Here is a 21151-nt window from a genome sequence, read left to right as displayed (position 1 = left end):
ACTCTGGGATGCAGTCCATCAGGCCCTGGGGATTTATCGGCCTTCAATCCCATCAATTTCCCCAACACAATTTCCCGACTAATAAAGATTTCCCTCAGTTCCCCCTCCTTACTAGACCCTCTGACCCCTTAAAACTGCATTGGCCGGGAACAACAGCTGGTTGGAGATGATCAAGTTGTAGCTTAAATCTGGTACCTGGGAGTTAGCCGGAAGATCTTGTATATTATTATTAATTCTGGGGAATAGTCATCCCTGGTTCCATTCTGGTAAATCTCCTCTGCACCCTCTGCAAGGACTTGACATCCTTCCTAAAGTGTGGTGCCCGGAATTGGACTTCTGCACTCCATGCCTCTATTTATAAAGCCAAGGATCCCATACGTTTTTTTTCAAACAGCCCTCTCAAATTGCCCTGCCATCTTCAAAGATTTGTGTGTGTGAACACCCCAAGCCCATCTGTTCCTGCACCCCTCTTTAAAATTGTACCATTTAGTTTCTGTTGCCTCTCCTTGTGCTCCATTCCTCATTCTCCCTCCTGAAAAGCATCTTACTTAACTTGATTGGACTCACCCTCTAATGATACTGTTTTTGCTTGTCTGGTTGCGACCACTTACTGTTGAGACACAGCCATATCAGATAATGCAACTTGTCCAAACAGATTAACCACCACGCCAGTCACTTTCTTTACTAAGTGCATGCTAAACCATCGTTTCAGCTTAAGACCCCATCTTGGCCACCTCTTTAGTGTTTCAAGTATTCGCTGAAAATTACCCCAAAGAATTTGCAGCACAGAAAAAGGTTATTCAGTCCAACTGGTCTGTACTGGTGTTATGCTCCACATGAGTCCCCTCCCACCCTATTTCATCCCGCCCTATCAGCATAACCTTCTATTCTTTCTCCCTCAAGTACTAGGTTCCCCTTGAAGGCATCTATACTATTCGCCTCAACCACTCCCTGTGGTAACAAGTTCCACATTCTCACCGCTCTGTGCGTAAAGAGGTTTCTCCTGAATTCTTTACTGGTTTTATTGGTGACTATCTTATATTTATGGCCCCCAGATTGAGATGTTTCGGAGCGATGTGAATAAGACGCTGTATATGCACAGGTCGTTCTAGAGCATGTTAAAGATGGGGCTATACTGTTCTGTCCTAAAATCTGTTTTCAGCTGGAAATTTAGAGAGAGAAAAAAGATAAAGTTATACAAAAAAATAAGCGCAGAAAATAACAACCCAGCGGTAAATATTTTACCAGATTCCATCCGTCACACTTTTATCTGACATCGGTGGAAGACTGCCACAGAAAATTGTGTATTTTGTCTAAAATAGGAATGCCTCTGCTCTAAATCACACCATTCAACATTGTGCTTTCCTCAGCGCACTTCTTTCCAGGAAACATTACACCCTCTGAATACCCTGGAATTAGTGCGCTCTGTATGCTACATCGATTGCCATCAGCTCAGGCTGAATATATCATTGCCTTTGTCAGCTTGTGTAATCCAAGGCCTTTCACCTGCCACAGGAGTCTGAGAGAAACTAAACAGCTTTCCAAGAAAGAAAGAGGTAAAGAAAGAAAATGAAAGAGAGAGAGAGAAAGAAAAAGGGAAAGAGAAAGAAAGACAGAGATAAAGAAGGGAGAAAGAAAGAAAAATGGAACAAAAGAGATAAAGAACGAAAGAAAGAAAATGAAAGCGAGAAAGAAAAAGGGAAAGAGAAAGAAAGAAACATAGAGAAGGGGTGAAAGAAAGAAAGAAAGAAAAAGGAAGAGAAAGAGAATGAAAAGAAAACAATTTGCACAGATCAAAGTATTTACAGCACAGAACTAGGACATTTGGCCCAACAGGTCCACGTTGGTGTTCATGCTCCATACAAATCTCCTCCCACCCCATCCCCTTATCGTATAACATGCCTTTATGTTTTCAAATCAAATATTTTGGAGCACTAAGCCTCTTTTAGGTTGCTTGCTTTGGATACTTTGAGATGCAGGCGATGGGAGCCTAGAAAGAAAGAAAGATTTGGATTTATATAGCACCTTTCACAACCACCTGACGTCTCAACACACTTCACGGTCAATTAAGTACTGGAGTATAGTCACTATTGTAATGTAGGAAGCGCGGCAGCCAATTTGCACACAAGCAAGCTCGAACAAACAGCAATGTAATAATGACCAGATAATCTGTTTTTTTTGTTAGGTTGATTAAGGGATAAATATTGGCCAGGACACTAGGGAAAACTCCCATGTTCTTCTTCAAAATAGTGCCATAAGATCTTTCACAGCCACCTGAGAGAGCAGATGGGGCCTTGGTTTAACACCTCATCCGAAAGACGGTACTTCCAACAGCACTGCACTGGAGTGTCAACCTAGATTTTTTTGTGTTCAAGTTCCAGGAGTGGGACATCACAGGAATGCTTGTGTCACTCTTTCAGGTATTCTGTTTCGCTGTGGCTACAGTAATTAGACAGTGAGCATTGATGACTTTCTTTTCGGCTGGACCAATCATGGTAGTTGTCTCCTCGGCACGGAAGATGCTCTTCACTGATACAGTTGAGCGTGAGGTTTTCTGGAGCCACCTGTGCCAATGCTCAGGTGGGTCAGTGGGGTTGTTGGTCTTCCATGGCCATGGCATGGGGCCCTTAATCCTAAGATGGGTCCTTCCTCGATGGACAAGTTGTACGTAGTACATCACAGAGATTCTCAACACTTTGGCAGCTACTATGAAGCCTCCCACCGCTTCTCTTGAGTTTATGAAGGCACTGAAGTCAACGTTGGAGAGTAGCTAAGCCTTTCCAAAGTAAGCAACCATAAAAATATAAGAAATAGGAACAGGAGTAGGCCATATGGCCCCTCGAGCCTGCTCCGCCATTCAATAAGGTCATGGTTGATCTGATCATGGACTCAGCTCCACTTCCCCGCCCGCTCCCCATGTTGTGTTTCCGTTTGCAGCCATGTCCTGCTGGCATGTCAGAGCTCGTGAGCCATGGCTCCACACTAGGGATGCCAACCCTCCAGGATTGACCTGGCGTCTCCAGGAATTAAAGATTCTAAAAATATTGAAGATAGAAATAAAAAATTGACTGACAGTTGAGAATCATCCAATCGGGTAATCGCTTTCCAATTGGCATTGGAAGGCGGGGCACCGTGAGGATGGGTGTACCGGGAGACCAATGGAGGAAGTATGGGGGCGGGGCAGTTGGAGGCAGGAGGTCATGTGATGAAACCCCCAGGAATGCACGCAACCAGAGTTGGCAGCCCAACTCCAGACCAGAGCAGTGAGCGCCCAGCAGCTGGCCTTTGCATGCCTGTTAGCCCATTCATTGCAGATTGCAAAGTGCCGCAGTACAGCGGAACCTGGGGGTACTTGTGCATGAAATACAAAAGGATAGTATGCAGGTACAGCAAGTGATCGGGAAGGCCAATGGTATCTTGCAAAGGGGATGGAGTATAAAAACAGGGAAGTCTTGCTACAGCTATACAAGGTTTTGGTGAGGCCACACCTGGAATACTGCGTGCAGTTTTGGTTTCCATATTTACAAAAGGATATACTTGCTTTGGAGGCAATTCAGAGAAGGTTCACTAGGTTGATTCCGGGGAAGAGGGGGTTGACTTATGAGGAAAGGTTGAGTAGGTTGGGCCTCTACTCATTGGAGTTCAGAAGAATGAGAGGTGATCTTATCGAAACGTATAAGATTATGAGGGGGCTTGACAAGGTGGATGCAGAGAGGATGTTTCCACTGATGGGGGAGACTAGAACTAGAGGGCATGACCTTAGAATAAGGGGCCGCCCATTTAAAACTGAGATGAGGAGAAATTTCTTCTCTCAGAGGGTTATAATTCTGTGGAATTCACTGCCTCAGAGAGCTGTGGAAACTGGGACATTGAATAAATGTAAGACAGAAATAGACAGTTTCTTAAACGATAAGGGGATAAGGGGGTATGGGGAGCGGGCGGAGAAGTGGAGCTGAGTCCATGATCAGATCAGACATGATCTTATTGAATGGTGGAGCAGGCTCAAGGGGCCCTGTGGCCTACTCCTGCTCCTATTTCTTATGTTCTATGTTCAGCCAAGGCACGTTCAACTGATTCAATTCACATTCACCTGGAGGATTCTTCTCTGAGCATCACCGGCCACCTGCATGTGAGGGAATGGACGGTGTAGGGTGTTTGTTTTACACTCTACCTTGATTCGTAGAACTCGGGAATTACAGGAAAAAGGACTACACTTGAAGCAAAGTTTATACTTAACCCAGTGTCAGTTTTATTATGCAAAAGCTAACTAAAAACTACAGAACTAGACTTCTGAGAAAATTGACTGAAGACATACAATCACCCATCCAGTTCGTAGCTGTAATTGTAGATTGTAGGTTCGTGGTCGTTGGTTCCGTGACCGGTTGTTCCCTCTTCTGGTCGTTCTCTTCAGTCTGTTCCTTCTGTGTTCATTCTGTTCCTTTCCGTTTGCTTCCGTACTTCACTTCTGAGCTGCTTCTAGCTCGTATACTTATATCCATTTTATGAATAATACCCCCGCGGAGCTGCGGTTTCCGATAATGTCTTTGGATCGATACATTGTTTGTGATGATCCATTTGACTGACTGTCATGATGGACCTGGATGTCCCCAGTTTGCACACGGAGTCTGCAGGGCAAAAGATAACTCCTTAACTTAAGTATCCCGTTCTCCAAAAATGTCCACCTTGTGGGGTCCTTTTGTTGTTCTGGTTTCTTGCAGACTTGGAGTCTCCAGAGAGAATTGTTTTTCCCCCTCCGGCCAATCAGTTCAGAGGCTCTTCTGTGGGTTCATATCAAATGTGTCAGCCCCATTGTTTCTATGCATAAAACCAGTCTGGTTCTCAACCGCAGAGACTGTCCTTAATTGGTGATGAGTCACCAATTGCCCCAGGCTGGTGCCCTTTTTCTTCCTTTGTCCAGTCAATCCCAAAAGCTTGTATTAAATCAATTTAATCAATTATTAGTTTGTGGCCTCTTTCTGTGCCTTCTGGAAAAGTGTGTAACCTTACAACAGCCACGTTATTTGATTATAAGAACATAAGAAATAGGAGCAGGAGTAGGCCATACGGCCCCACGAGCCTGCTCCGCCATTTAATACGATCATGGCTGATCCGATCATGGACTCAAGTCCACTTCCCCGCCCGCTCCCCATAACCCCTTATCCCCTTATCGTTTAAGAAACTGTCTATTTATGTCTTAAATTTATTCAATGTCCCAGCTTGCACAGCTCTCTGAGGCAGCGAATTCCACAGATTTACAACCCTCTGAGAGAAGAAGTTTCTCCTCATCTCAGTTTTAAATGGGCGGCCCCTTATTCTAAGATTATGCCCTCTAGTTCTAGTCTCCCCTTTCAGTGTCTGGAAGGCTGGTAGTCCAAATTGCAACGGGACTGTTAGAAAGCTAGCAGCAATTGAATGCTGTTGCTGGTTTCCCCGAAATGTTGGGTGCAGTTGATTCTACGCGCATCTGTGTGCACCAGCAATAAATAACACCCATCAGATTCATCTCCTTCAAGACTCCCAACTAGCTATTACCGCTTTGTTTCGAAATCTGTGCTGAGTAATCCTGACAGCACCTGTGCTCTTCTGACTAGTCCCTCCAGCCTGGACCACTGATTTATGTGGACGGAATTAATACAAATTATGCTTTCCTTATTTGAGACTCTGTGGATTTTAATCCATCATAATTATATCTATTCTGAATCGAGTTAAATTCCATTTTGATTAGGTGGGATTTTTAGCCCTGCATTGTGGGGATTGTACTCCATGATTTTAATAAAAGACATACATATGCACTCATGACACCTGGCCCAGCTCTACCTCTCCCACCACCTCTTGAGGTTCTTCTGGCTCGTCTGGCATCCTGTTTTGGGTAAGCCTCAATTTTCTCCAGCTAAACATTGTGAAAAACCTTGGGGTCGAAATTCAGTTGCTACCACCAGCTGATACCACCTGGCAGAGGAGGCAACAGGGCATAAACGGCTGGGCACCGGCGTTAGGCGGTGGTGCTGCCTGATGGGAAATTCGGCTCTGCTTTTTCAAGGGTGCAAAGAATTGCCGCCTCGCCGACTACTGCCATGGAAATCCTGACGTCAATACACGTGCAACGCCTCGGCGCTGGTCTAGCCACATTCCCTCTTGCCGCCTGGCGGGGAAGACGCCACAAAAAGTTGGCCTTACAAGTCGAGGTAACAATTCTTATCACCATCACAGGCAGTCCCTCGGAATCGAGGAAGACTTGCTTCCACTCTTAAAATGAGTCCTTAGGTGGCTGAACAGTCCAATACGAGAACCACAGACTCTGTCGCGGGTGGGACAGATAGTCGCCGAGGGAAGGGGTGGGTGGGACTGGTTTGCTGCACGCTCTTTCCGCTGCCTGCGCTTGATTTCTGCGTGCTCTCGGCGATGAGACTCGAGGTGCTCAGCGTCCTCCCGCAGGCTCTTCTTCCACTTAGGGCGGTATTTAAAGAGACTTGCAGCCAGGCCACAGAGGTCGTGGTCAGTGCTGCATTCTCTCCTCGCAGAGTGCGTAGGTGTTGGCGTGCTGCGACTACTCAGCTTAACAACCAGCATTTCGCAAACACTGGTGGGTTTCAGGCCGGATCCATTGGCGACTAGCTTATCGCGGCAGCCTTCTGCAATTTAATGGGGACAGTCATGGCACACCACGTCGTCCTGTGGCGAGGACTTCAAAGGCACCGGCTGCAGAGACGCCCTCAGGCCAATGTGGGTCCACGCCAGAGGAGAGTATCCAGATGTCGGGACAGGAGGTCGTACAGATGCAGGGTTTACTGTGCGCCTTTTTCTTACCTTGATTTGTCCGAGGAGCAGTGCATAAGAAAGTTGTTGTTCCGCAAGGAGGTAGTCACCGAGCTCTGCCACTTCCCGCAGAAATACCTCGAAACTGACATCGGCACCAGGAACTCGCTGACAGTGCCGGTGAAAGTGACAGTTGCCCTCAACTTCTATGCTACTGGGTCCTTCCAGTCTGCTGTAGGCGATATATGCAACATCTCGCAGTTTGCAGTACATTGCTGCATTCGCCAGGTGACCGACACTCTCTACAGCAGGCGAATGGACTACATAAAGTTCAGCATGTCCAGGAAGAGCCGGCATGAGAGCTTTCGTTGCTTCGCCAGGCAACTGGATCTCATAGCCTCACCCACCTCCATCTCCCTGACCACACCTTCCACCAAAAAGCAGCTGGCTCCGCTTTCTGAGGCCGTTGGATCCTCTGTCAGGTCCAGAGAGGTGTCCTCCACCACCTCCTTCTCTCCACCGTCACCCGCTGATGTGTAGGCCCCTGGCCACCTGTGTCATCATCTAAAAGCACAAAGCCAGAGATGAGGGGAGGGGGCCAGGACTGCCAGCCTCATGGAAAGTGGTGAAGGATTGTAGTGTCAGGATTAAGTGGCCTGCTAGAGGCTGCAAAGGAACTCAACATACCGTCATTGTCCCAAGGGGTATCGGCCTAACCCACCACCACCATACCTACTTGTGTGCCCATCAAAGCCGAGATGCGTTCCTCCACCGCAGTTAGGGTTGCAGCTCAGGGTCCCGTCCTCCGGTCCGCATCTGCTCACTTTGATTGTGTGCGAGCTTGGCCTGCAAGATTAAAGAGGTCAGAGTTAGTGCCCTTTTATCTGTCTGTCCGAAGTGCCTTACATAGTTCAGAACATATTAGTGTATGAGAGTGTTTAAAGGTCATTGTAACTTCCATTAGCTGTGGGTATTTGTGGCAATGCTTGAATGAGGGGTGTGAGGACCTAACAGTTACTGTGAGGATAGAGTCTTCCAGACGCATATGAACACTGAGGAGGTAACAAGATGAGGGGTGGGTCTCAACAACGGAGTAGGAAGGTTAACAGCGCTCGCAGGCCCTTGAAGTGGGTGAGGCTGCAAATGCAAGCATTGCATCTGGCCTCGCCCACGTAGAGCATGGGGTCAGATACATTCACATTAAGGGGAGTCTGCAGATTGAGCTCAGAGCATGACATGCTCAGGTTAATGTTAAGGATACTCACCCTAACCACCCGAGTCATGTTGTTCCACTTCTGCCGACATTGGGTCGCTGTACTGTGCCCGTGTCAGTCGCTGACACACTTTCAGCGACTTACTGCCAGAACCTTAGAAATGTTTGGGGCTGTGGCCTCCTGCCAGCCTCCATCCACAGTAATTCTCAATGCCTTTCCAGGGCATCAAGCAGTGCATTGAGAGCAGCGTCAGAGAAGCGGTGAGCACACTGGCAAGCTGCTGCTACAACTGCCATCTTCACCCTGTGAGTGAGAGCATAGAGAACGAAGATACGCACGAGGCAGTGCCACGCCCAATTAACGCCTCAACTGAATGCAGGTGGCGGCAGTATAAGAACATACAAACATAAGAAATAGGAGCAGGAGTCGAGCCTGCTTCGCCATTCAATAAGATCATGGCTGATCCGATCATGGACTCAGCTCCACTTCCTCGCCCGCTCCCCATAACCCCTTATCCCCTTATCATTTAAGAAACTATCTATTTTTGTCTTAAATTTATTCAATGTCCCGGCTTCCACAGCTCTCTGAGGCAGCGAATTCCACAGATTTAATACCCCCTGAGAGAAGAAATTTCTCATCTCTTTTGAAAAGGCGGCTCCTTATTCTAAGATTATGCCCTCTAGTTCTAGTCTCCCCCATCAGTGGAAAAATCCTCTCTGCATCCACCTTGTCAAGCCCCCCCTCATAATTATATATGTTTCAATAAGATCACCTCTCATTCTTCTGAATTCCAATGAGTAGAGGCCCAACCTACTCAACCTTTCCTCATAAGTCAATCCCCTCATCTCCAGAATCAACCTAGTGAACCTTCTCTGAACTGCCTCCAAAGCAAGTATATCCTTTCGTAAATATGGAAACCAAAACTGCACGCAGTATTCCAGGTGTGGCCTCACCAATACCCTGTATAACTGCAGCAAGACCTCCCTGCTTTTATACTCCATCCCCTTTGCAATAAAGGCCAAGATTCCATTGGCCTTCCTGATCACTTGCTGTACCTGCATACTATCCTTTTGTGTTTCATGCACAAGTACCCCCAGGTCCTGCTGTATTGCAGCACTTTGCAATCTTTCTCCATTTAAATAACTTGCTCTTTGATTTTTTTTCTGCCAAAGTGCATGACCTCACATTTTCCAACATTATACTCCATCTGACAAATTTTTGCCCACTCACTTAGCCTTTTGCAGATTTTTTGTGTCCTCCTCACACATTGCTTTTCTTCCCATCTTTGTATCGTCAGCAAACTTGGCTACGTTACACTCACTCCCTTCTTCCAAGTCGTTAATATAGATTGTAAATAGTTGGGGTCCCAGCGCTGATCCCTGTGGCACCCCACTAGTTACTGATTGCCAACCAGAGAATGAACCATTTATCCCGACTCTGTTTTCTGTTAGTTAGCCAATCCTCTAGCCATGCTAATATATTACCCCCAACCCCGTGAACTTTTATCTTGTGCAGTAACCTTTTATGTGGCACCTTGTCAAATGCCTTCTGGAAGTCCAAATACACCACATCCACTGGTTCCCCTTGATCCACCCTGTTCGTTACATCCTCAAAGAATTCCAGCAAATTTGTCAAACATGACTTCTCCTTCATAAATCCATGCTGACTCTGCCTGACCAAATTTTGCTTTTCCAAATGTCCTGCTACTGCTTCTTTAATAATGGACTCCAACATTTTCCCAACTATAGATGTTAGGCTAATTGGTCTATAGCATCCTGCTTTTTGTCTGCCTCCTTTTTTAAATAGGGGCGTTACATTTGCAGTTTTCCAATCTGCTGGGACCTCCCCAGAATCCAGGGAATTTTGGTAAATTACAACCAATGCATCCACTATCCCTGCTGCTACTTCTCTTAAGACCCTAGGATGCAAGCCATCAGGTCCAGGGGATTTATCTGCCTTTAGTCCCATTATCTTAATGAGTACCACCTCCTTAGTGATTGTGATTGTGTTAAGTTCCTCCCCCCTATAGCTCCTTGACTATCCACTGTTGGAATATTGTTAGTGTCCTCTACCGTCTGATCTGATCATTGACTCAGCTCCACTTTTTGCCCGCTCCTCATAACCCTTTATTCCCTTATCGCTCAGAAATCTGTCTATTCAATGTATATTCAATGACCCAGCCTCCACAGCTTTCTGAGGCAGAGTTCCACAGATTTACAACCCTCTGTGAGAAGAAATTCTTCCTCATCTCAGTTTTAATGGGCAGCCTCTTATTCTGAAACTGTGCCCTCTAGTTTTAGTTTCCCCGATGAGTGGAAATATCTTCTCGATCCACCTTGTGTAGCCCCCTCAGTATGTTATATGTTTCAATAAGATCACCTCTCATTCTTCTGAACTCCAATGTGTATAGGCCCAACCTACTCAACCTATCTTCATAAGTCAACCCTATCATCTCCAGAATCAACCTAGTGAACCTTCTCTGAACAGCCTCCAATGCAAGTATATCCTTCCTTAAATACGGAGACCAAAACTGTACGCTGTACGCAAAGTGTGGCCTCACCAATACCCTGTACAGTTGTAGCAGGACTTCTCTGCTTTTATACTCTATCCCCCTTGCAATAAAGGCCAACACTCCATTTGCCTTCCTGATTACTTGTTGTACCTGCATGCTAACTTTTTGCGTTTCATGCACAAGGACCCCCAGGTCCCTCTGTATTGCAGCACTTTGCAATTTTACTCCATTTAAATTATAATTTGCTTTCTATTTTTTCTGCCAAAGTGGATAATCTCACATTTTCCCACATTGTACTCCATCTGCCAAATTTTTGCCCACTCTCTTCCTCACAGTTTGCTTTCCCACCCATCTTTGTATCATCAGCAAACTTGGCTACATTACACTCGGTCCCTTCATCCAAGTCATTAAGATAGATTGTAAATAGTTGAGGTCCCAGCACCGATCACTGTGGCACTATAGTTACCATTTGCTAACCGGAAAATGACCCGGTATTACAAATGATGATTACCGCCCCACTTACTGCTGCTTACCGCCTCCAGAGTAGCGTGCAATGCCTAATTTAACACTGTAATCCCTCTTCAGGCGGCAAAATTGAATTTCGCGGTTGGTGGCAGCAACTACTACCTGGCGGTAAAATCTCCATTCAGACAATGACACCGCCTCCAAAATAGCGGTGCCGTATTTCGACTCTCTTGTCTTTGGCCACAAAGAAATAAAGAATTTGCATTTATAATACCACCTTTCAAGGCCTCACGATGTTCCAAAGTACTTTACAGCCAATTAAGTACTTCTTTGAAGTAATTAAATAAATGACGAGAGCACCTGTTCTAAGTGTTGGTTGAGGGATAAATGTTGGCCAGGAAAACTCCCCTACCCGTCTTCAAATAGTGCCATGGGATCTTTTACATCCATACAGGCTCTGTACCTCTACCCAACCACTCTCGACCCAGATTGTTCACAACCTTGGGGACTGAAATTGCCCCTCGCCCTGATTGGGGGATGGGGGGAGGGCGGCGGCGGGGGGGCGGTAACCTTCTGGGACCGGGATTTTTATTGCCCGGCCCGTACGTCCTGCTACCCGATGCGGAATTGGGCACATGCGCCACTCAAAGGAGGCGGAGCGCTGTCTCAGGCGATCCTAGCGTGGGAGCCCAGCGCTACACGGAGCATCCGCGTAGCACTGACATGCTACAACGCCCCACCCCTTCATTTAATGGGGAGGGCCGCTGCGCACTCTGCAGGCCCTTTGGTGGCCACCACCGAGCCATCAGAGAGGCGATCGACCGGGCCAGCAGCCCGGCACCCATAACGGAGTGCCCGGCTGCACGATGGTGGCCCGGTCGATTTGAGGGCCGCCATTGTCGGGCCAGCATAAGAGTGAACCAACAAATAAAAATTACAACCCATGGCACCAAAGGCCTCCCCTTTAAGAGGCGCCCCGGCGGTGGGTGTCCACCAGCCTCGCGCCATGCGACGCTGATGTGGGCGGCATGGACATCTGCCCACGCCAGCCTTGGGGCCCGCAGGGCGGAAAGGGGTCGGCGCGGAGCGGTGATGACATCACTGCCGGACACGCACCAACCTGGGGCGCTAACTGCGGCGCTGCCAGAACAGCGTTCCCCCGGGGCAATTTCCCGGAAGGTGGTAGCGCCCCCTCCACTCTCCCGGGCGAAAACATCATTGCGTCCCGTTAGCATCTCCCAGAGGTGCTAACGGGGCTATAAAAAGGGGCAATTTCGGCCCCTCAGTGTCTTATATGATCCCAAGCTGAGCTTCTAATCCTACTTCCTCTCCCTCACAAAGACCACCTGCTTCAACCATTGTAACATTGCCCACCTCCGCCTCTACAACAACTTGCATTTATACAGCGCCTTTAAAGTAGTTAAAAAGTCATAAGGCACTTCACAGCAGCGCAATCAAAGAAAATTTGGCACCGGGCCACATAAGGAGATATTTGGACAGGAGATCAGAAGTTTGGTCAGAGAGGTATGTTTTATGAAGCATCTTAAAGGAGGAGAGAGAGGTGGCAAGGTTTAGGGAGAGAATTCTGGAACATAGGGCCTAGGCAGAAAGCAATCCATGTCAACGAGATCCAACACCGCCTCAAGTGCAGTCTTCGGCCGCCAGAGGAAAAGAGTGTTTGATGACCAAGCCCTCAAAACTGCCACCAAGCTCATGGTCTACAGGGCTGTAGTAATACCCGCCCTCCTGTATGGCTCAGAGACATGGACCATATGCAGTAGACATCTCAAGTTGCTGGAGAAATATCACCAACGATGTCTCCGCAAGATCCTACAAATCCCCTGGGAGGACAGAAGCACCAACATCAGCGTCCTCACTCAGGCTAACATCCCCAGCATTGAAGCACTGACCACACTCGATCAGCTCCACTGGGCAGGCCACATAGTTTGCATGCCAGACACGAGACTCCCAAAGCAAGTGCTCTACACGGAGCTCCTTCACGGCAAACGAGCCAAAGGTGGGCAGCGGAAACGCTACAAGGACACCCTCAAAGCCTCCCTGATAAAGTGCGATGTCCCCACTGACACCTGAGAGTCCCTGGCCCAAGACCGCCCTAAATGGAGGAAGTGAATCCAAGAGGGTGCTGAGCACCTCGAGTCTCATCGCCGAGAGCATGCAGAAATCAAGCGCAGGCAGCGGAAAGAGCGTGCAGCAAACCAGTCCCACCCACCCCTTCCCTCAACAACTATCTGTCCCACCTGTGACAGAGTCTGTGGCTCTCGTATTGGACCGTTCAGCCACCAAAGAACTCACTTCAGGAGTGGAAGCCAGTCTCCGAGGGAATGCCGATGATGATGATGATGATGTCACTGAAGCCATCATTTATTTCTTTGCCTTCTCCTGATTCGACTAGTCCAATTCCCTTTTGACTGGATCATTAACCATTCGCAACGTCAGTCCATCCAAAACTCTGCTGCCTGTATCCTACCCCAAACCATGCATGAATAGACAGTGAATTGCCTAGACTGTGTGGGCCATATTGAGGGAGCGCGAAGTCTGTACATAGGCCACAGCTTAGATATCTCTGCATTGATGCATTTGTTACTGACATTGCAGCATGATTCCAATGCAATAGGATTGAATACATTGAAACACACTCCTGCAGCATCCATCTCTTTACATGTACATGTTGGAATAATGCGGAGTATTAAGTCTTGCGGCCTAGGTTGAGATACACAATCTGTAAATTTGAAGTGAATCTGTTCGAAATGGAAAATGTTAAGTTTCCTCATGACCACACCCTGACTGATTGCTCCTCAACTCCTAAGTGTAAAGTAACATTCTTTTACCTCCTGCGGGTTGTCATCCTTGTCCTTTGTAAAGTCATTCTTGGTCAGGGAACAAAATTATTGCTGGCTCAGGCTTTGTGGCTGCTTTGTGTAACTTTCCACTAGGCTGTCACTCATCAATGAGGCTGGTATTTCAGGGAAGTGGGGTGGGGTGAGGTATGATGTGCCAAGTTAAAACACAAAAAGAGCTGAATTTTACCGCTGTTCAATATTCCACCTGAAGTTGATACTAGCTGTAATTAATTCTTTCAGGAGGTGCTTATAATTTTGTTAGCAATAGAAAACTGAGGAAATCTTCAGGGATGCATTTAGCACAGTACCAGGTACGGTAGCATAGTGGTTATGTAACTGAACTAATCGTTCTAAGACATGAGTTCAAATCCCACCACGGCAATTTGGGAATTTAAATTCAGTTAATTAAATAAACCTAATTAAATAAAAAACTAGTGTAAGTAATGGTGACCATGAATCTACCAGCTTGTTGTAGCAACCCATCTGGTTCACTAATGTCCTTTAGGGAAGGAAATCTGCCATGCTTACATGTGACTCCAGACCCACAGCAATGTGGTTGACTTTTAACTGCCCTCTGAAATGGCCTAGCAAACCACTCTGTCATATCAGAAAAAAACTGCATCGATGGACTGCAGAAGTTCAAGAAGGTGGCTCACCTCCATTTTCTCCAAGGCAATTTGGAATGGGCGATAAATGTTGCTATTGCGAGTGACGCCCACATTTTGTGAATGAATAAATGAAAAAAACACTGGAGGAATATCTAACCTTACCCAAGCTTCTGTTACTCACAATAAGACCCCAAAATCCCGCTGTCCATACAGACAACAGACGTGTACAATGTACATCACTTGCAAAGGGGGTTCCTAGCCTCCAAGGTCATGTCCATCGCTACTGATTTGGTTGCTGGTGCTGAAATTCGGCCTCAGTGTGAATTGTTAGGGTGAACCGTGAGTCGGATGCTGAGTGTGACGCCGATCAAGGTAGATCATTCGTTGTTAATGGCCATTCCACACACATTCTGTGAAATCCCTCTATTTAACCTATCACAGGAGCCATGTGACAACCTTCAATGAGTAACTTTAAAGAACGAAAGAACTTTGCAATTATTTAGCACTTTCTAAAGTGTAGTCACTGTTGTAATGTGGGAAATGCGGCAGCCAATTTGCGCAAAGCAAGCTCCCACAGACAGCAATGAGGTAACTGACCAGATAATTTGTTTTAGTGAAGTTGGTTGTGGGATAAATATTGCCCAGCACTTTGCCTGATTTTCGTTCCCATTCACTTCAGGGCGGAGTTCAAAACGGGCTGTCCATTTGCTATCGTCCAACCTGAATTCCTCCATGGCCTCGCCTCCTCCCTATCTCTGTAACCTCCTCCAGCCCTACATCCCTCAGAGATCTCTGCGCTCCTCCAATTCTGCTCTCTTGCGCTTCCCCAATTTCCATCGCTCCACCATTGGCGGCCGTGCCTTCAGCTGCCTAAACCTCTCCGCCTCACCACCTCTCTCTTCTCCTTCAAGGCACTCCTTAAAACCTACCTCTTCACCTGTCCTAATATCTCCTTATGTGGCTCAGTGTCAAACATTTGTCTAATTAAGCTCCTCTGAAGCACCTTAGGAGCATTTTACTACGTTAAAGGCGCTATATAAATGCAAGTTAATTTTTTCTCTTTGCTATGTAACAAAATCCTAGACATGTCTAAAAGAGCACATTGATGTTGATGTTGAATTTATTGAGGCAAAGAGCATAGATGCATTTAAAGGGAAACTAGATAAACACATGAGGGAGAAAGGAATAGAAGGTTAAAAAATAAGAAAGAAAGACTTATGTTTATATATCACCTTTTATGACCTTAGGATGCCCCAAGCACTTTACAGCCAATGAAGTACTTTTGAAGTGTAGTTACTACTGCAATGTAGGAAACACAGCAGCCAAATTGCGCACAGCAAGCTCCCGCAAACAGCAATAAGATAATGACCAGTTAATCTGTTTTTTCAGTGATGTTGATTGAGGGATAAATATTGGCCACCCTGCTCTTCTTCAAAATAGTGCCATGGGATCTTTTACATCTGCATCTCTCTGAAAGATAGTACCTACTACAGTGCAGCTCTCCTGCAGCACTGCACTGGAGTGTCAGCCTAGACTTTTGTGCTCAAGTATCTGGAGTGAGACTTGAACCCACAATCATCTGACTCAGAGGTGAGGATGCTATCCACTGAGCCACAACTAATGCACAATAGGTTGATAGGGTTATATGAAGTAGGGTGGGAAGAGGCTTGTGTGGAGCATAAACACCTGATTCTGTGCTGTAAATTCTATGTAATACCCCAGAAATTGGTCTCACTGCGTTTTTAATGTGGCTTTAAGATGAAGCAAAGTGGTTTATTTTTCATGAGGGATATTAATCGTTTGGTTGAAAAGCAGAAGAGCGAGATTTCGGATTAAATGGCCGATCTGTGTTATAGAATGTCTTTAATCGTAGGCTGCATTTTTCTGTAGCTCAGTGGGTAGCACACTTGCCTCTGAGTTAGAAGGTTGTGGGTTTAAATCCCCACTCCAGGGACTTAAGCACATAAATCTAGGCTGACACTCCAATGGAGTGCTGCACTGACAGAGGTGCTGTCTTTTGGATAAAATGTTAAAGCGAGGCCCCATCTGCTCTCTGGTGAACGTAAAAGATCCCATGGCACTATTTCGAAGAAGAGCAGGGGTGTTATCGCCCGGTGTCCTGGCCAATATTTATCCCTCAATCAACATCACTAAAACAGTTTATCTGGTCATTATCACATTGCTTGTGCGCAAATTGGCTGCCGTGTTTCCCACATTACAACAGTCACTACACCCCCAGAGGTACTTCATTGGCTGTAAAGCGCTTTGAGATGTCCAGTGGTCGTGAAAGGCACTATATAAATGTAAGTCTTTCTTTCCAGAAGAGGCCATTTTCTGGTTGTCTCACTCTCGTCGCATCTATTTGAATCCCCCAAGAACTCCACCACTCCCACCCACCTTATAATGATTCAGGGATGTAATCTGTTAAGTCGGAGAAAAAAAAGCTAGAAAACCTGACAGAAGAGGGAGGCTTTCCAAACTCCAAAGTTATTCTGTGGTTAGCCCGGCGATGATGAAGTACTATCCAGTCTCCTTTTGGCACTCAGGAAGCCGTGTCTGACACCCGGTGTGAGAAGCTGCAAACAGTAGCTGCCAATTTAGCCAGACTGTTGCAGCCATTCCCGGGAGACTGGGAGTCCGACAGGTCACGTCTTGCGTCTGGCAGCACCACTCCCCTTCTCTCATAAAGTCATTGCTTTCCATCCCAGTTTCGGGTGCTCCTGGCCAAGGAAAACAGAGGGAAATAAAAAAACAAAGCAGGGGTTTCTTTGGGGGAAAGAGAGATTTTGTGTACTTTTTTTTTAACATGGCTTTTTTTGGCAGGTCTTCCCTGGTGCAGATTCCATCCAGATTATGAAGTTTGTCTTAGGTTTCAAGAGAAGTGACAATATGAATTGGCTTCATGCTTGTTAAGTGCGAGTTGTATTTTGTTTAGGCGAATTACAAAAAGGGCAAGAGTGAACTTGCTGAACTCTCCAAAACCAGACCTTTAAGAAAGACTTGCATTTAAATAGCACCTTTCACAACCTCAGGGTGTCCCAAAGTGGTTTACAACCAATGAAGTATAGTCACTGTTGTAATGTAGGAAACGCAGGAGCCAATTTGTGCACAGCAAGCTCCCACAAACAGGAATGTGATAAATGACCAGATCATTTGTTTTTAGTGATGTTGGTTCAGGGATAAATATTGGCCCAGACACCAGGAAGAACCCATTGATTTTCTTTGAAATAATGCCTTGGGATCTTTTACATCCTCCTGAGAGGGCAGATGGGGCCTCAGTTTAATATCTCATTTGAAAGACAACTCCTCCAACAGTGCAGCCCTCTCTCAGTACCACACTGGTATATCAACCTGGATTTTGTGCTCAAGTCAGTGGAGCAGGACTTGAACCCACAGCCTTCTGACTAAGAGGTGAGAGTGCTACACACTGAGCCACCGTTGACACCCAAGGAATATATACTTGAAAAGTAAACATTTTCAGGGCTATGGGGAAAGAGCGTGGGGGCATAGGACCAATTGGGTAGCTCTTTCAAGTGGGCATAATAAGCCGAATGGCTTCAAGGAGGCACAATGGACCAAATGGCCTCTGTAATATTTGTGGGTAGAACAAATGAAGGACAGAGAAACAGTGAGTTGCTTTATTAGGCCAGAGCAAACTGAGTATGCTCATACTAAATCATACCACAAGCCATGTGATAATACATTACATTGCTTTCCTCCTTAAACAAAATGTATGTATTCCCCTCCCAAATACAACAAAACTACATTACATGTACCATATAATAAAAAATCCTGGCTTTTTTTCTTTTAAATGAACTACAAATCCAGTTTAATAACAACCTTCCTGATCTCCTTACAGAAAGTTTTGTTGTTGAACCAATATTTGGGGGCTGTTTTGTTTTGGTTCCGAACTCAAAGATGATCCTGTTTCTATCTTAGACTTGTTTCAACCTGGTACTTCAGTTACTGAAATCTGAATTGAGTTAAACTCATGTATGTGTTCATGATCAAGTGGTTCAAGATCACTGTCCAATCCAGGCCAGTAAACAAAGTTTCTTGCAATTGATGTCATACTCATGATCCCTGGATGTTCAGTATGAAGTTCGGTTATCTCTCAAAGAAGTAGGTACCACCACTCTGTTTCCCCACTTGATGCAACCTTGCTCACGAGACAATTCAGTACGATAGTTATGGAATTATTTCAACTCTGTGTCCATACACTGATCATCCATCCATTCAATGTGTTTTCATACACTCTTTTCAGTACTGAGTCCTTTTGACTCTCAGTTGCATTCATGGGAAAGTATTTATCAACTGCACCTAGCGTGAAAATCGCACCTTCACTCCCAACTGACAAGTCCCCATGTGGCAACCTGGACAAGGCATCTGCGATTGTGTTCTGCTTTGAAGTGCGATATTCAATCGTATAGTCATATTGTGACAACAACACTGCCCAATGTTGCATTCTTGATGCGGCCATTGCAGGGATGGCAGAGTTGGGCCCAAATATTGCTAGGGGCGGTTTGTGATCGGTTATCAGGGTAAACCTTCTGCTGATCAGGAACTGTTGGAATTTCTTGATTCCAAAAACTATGACGAGTGCTTCCTTTTCAACTTGCATGTAGTTTATTTCGCTCTTTGTGAGGGTTTGTGATGCAAACACATTTGGTTTCTCTTGGCCGTCATCCATTACATGGCTTATGACAGCTCCCACACCGTAATTGGAAGCATCACACGCTAACTTAAACTCAAGCTCTGTGTCGTAGTGCACAAGTATAGCATCGCTAGAGAGACATCTCACAAGCGTCATAAGCTTCCTTTTGTGTTTTTGTCAACTTCCACTGGACATCCTTCTTGAGGAGCTCGTATAATGGAGCTAACCTGGTCGCTAACTCAGGTAGAGTTAGCATCCTCGACCAGGCTAACATCCCCAGCATTGAAGCACTGACCACACTCGATCAGCTCCGCTTGGCAGGCCACATTGTTTGCATGCCAGACACGAGACTCCCAAAGCAAGCGCTCTACTCGGAACTCCTTCACGGCAAAAGAGCCAACAAAGGTGGGCAGAGTAAACATTACAAGGACACCCTTAAAGCCTCCAACTTGATAAAGTGCAACTTCCCCACTGACACCTGGGAGTCCCTGGCCAAAGACCACCCTAAGTGGAGGAAGTGCATCTGGGAGGGCGCTGAGCACCTCGCGTCTCATCGGCGAGAGCATGCAGAAATCAAGCGCAGGCAGCGGAAAGAACATGCGGCAAACCAGTCCCACCCACCCCTTTCCTTCAACGACTATCTGTCCCACCTGTGACAGGGACTGTGGTTCTCGTATTGGACTGTTCAGTCACCTAAGGACTGATTTTTAGAGTGGATTCCGAGGGACTGCCCGTGATGATGATAACTCAGGAAGGAAATGTGTGTGGTACTGGACCATTCCAAGGAAAGATCTTAACTCAATCACGGTCTGTAGCTTTTGAACAGCATCAACCTTTTCCTTTACTGGTTGCAAGCCATTTGCATCAACTTTCAGACCAAGGTACACAACCTCGGGCTGCACAAAAGCACATTTGCTCCTTTTCAATTTGACATCGTGGGCATTCAACCTTTTGAAGCACTATATCTAACACTTCTAGATTTTCTTTGTCGCTGTTTGTTGCAATCAGCACATCGTCTTGACTGCATAAGCAATTTGGAACTCCTAGCAAAATCTTATCCATTGTAACCTGGAAGATTTGGGGGGGGGGGGTGGCTTTACACCATACGGCAGCTTGTTGTATGAGTACAATCCCTTGTGTGTGTTGATGGTGATGGTGACTCTCTTTGTCAACATCAGCTGAGCGTAAGCATGCAACAGGTCAAGCTTGGAGAAAACTTTTGACCCAGGGAGTGCTGCATACAAATCTTGTGATGTAGGTAACGGGTACTGCTCATTGTCAACTGCTTGGTTGATAGTAACTTTGTAGTCACCGCAGAAGCGTGCGGTTTTGCTTGCTTTGGGCACTACCACAATCGGAGAAGCCCATTCACTTTTGTCAGTTTTGTTCTCTAGCACTCTGTTCTCTCTAAGCATCGCTAGCTCTTCCTCTAACTGACATTTCGCCGCATAAAGGACTGGCCTTGCCTTACAATAGACAGGCTTCGCGTTGGACTTGATGCTGATATACATGTCATGCCCAGTGATGCCCTCATAACTGTCGGTGAACATGCTTTTGTACATTGTGTCGAGTCGCTGCTTTAGAAGTTTTTCCAGTCTCGTTTTAACTTTCTCAAGCAGTTTTTGCCCATGAGAGTTGACCTGTTATAGCTCGCTAGAATAATAGGCAGCTTAGAAACGTAGAAACATAGAAAATAGGTGCAGGAATAGGCCATTCGGCCCTTCGAGCCTGCACCACCATTCAATATGATCATGGCTGATCATGCAGCTTTAGTACCCCTTTCCTGCTTTCTCTCCATACCCCTTGATCCCTTTAGCCATAAGGGCGACATCTAACTCCTTTTTGAATATATCTAACAAACTGGCCTCAACAACTTTCTGTGCTAGAGAATTCCATAGGTTCACAATTCTCTGAGTGAAGAAGTTCCTCCTCATCTCGGTCCTAAATGGCTTTCCCCTTATTCTTAGACTGTGAGCCCTGGTTCTGGATTTCCCCAACATCGGGAACATTCTTCCTGCATCTAACTGTCCAATCCCGTCAGAATTTTATATGTTTCTATGAGATGCCCTCTCATTCTTCTA

Source organism: Pristiophorus japonicus, chromosome 9 (genome assembly GCF_044704955.1).
Source record: "Pristiophorus japonicus isolate sPriJap1 chromosome 9, sPriJap1.hap1, whole genome shotgun sequence".
NCBI classification, from domain to species: domain Eukaryota; kingdom Metazoa; phylum Chordata; class Chondrichthyes; family Pristiophoridae; genus Pristiophorus; species Pristiophorus japonicus.
Note: the sequence above shows the minus strand (reverse complement) of the source record.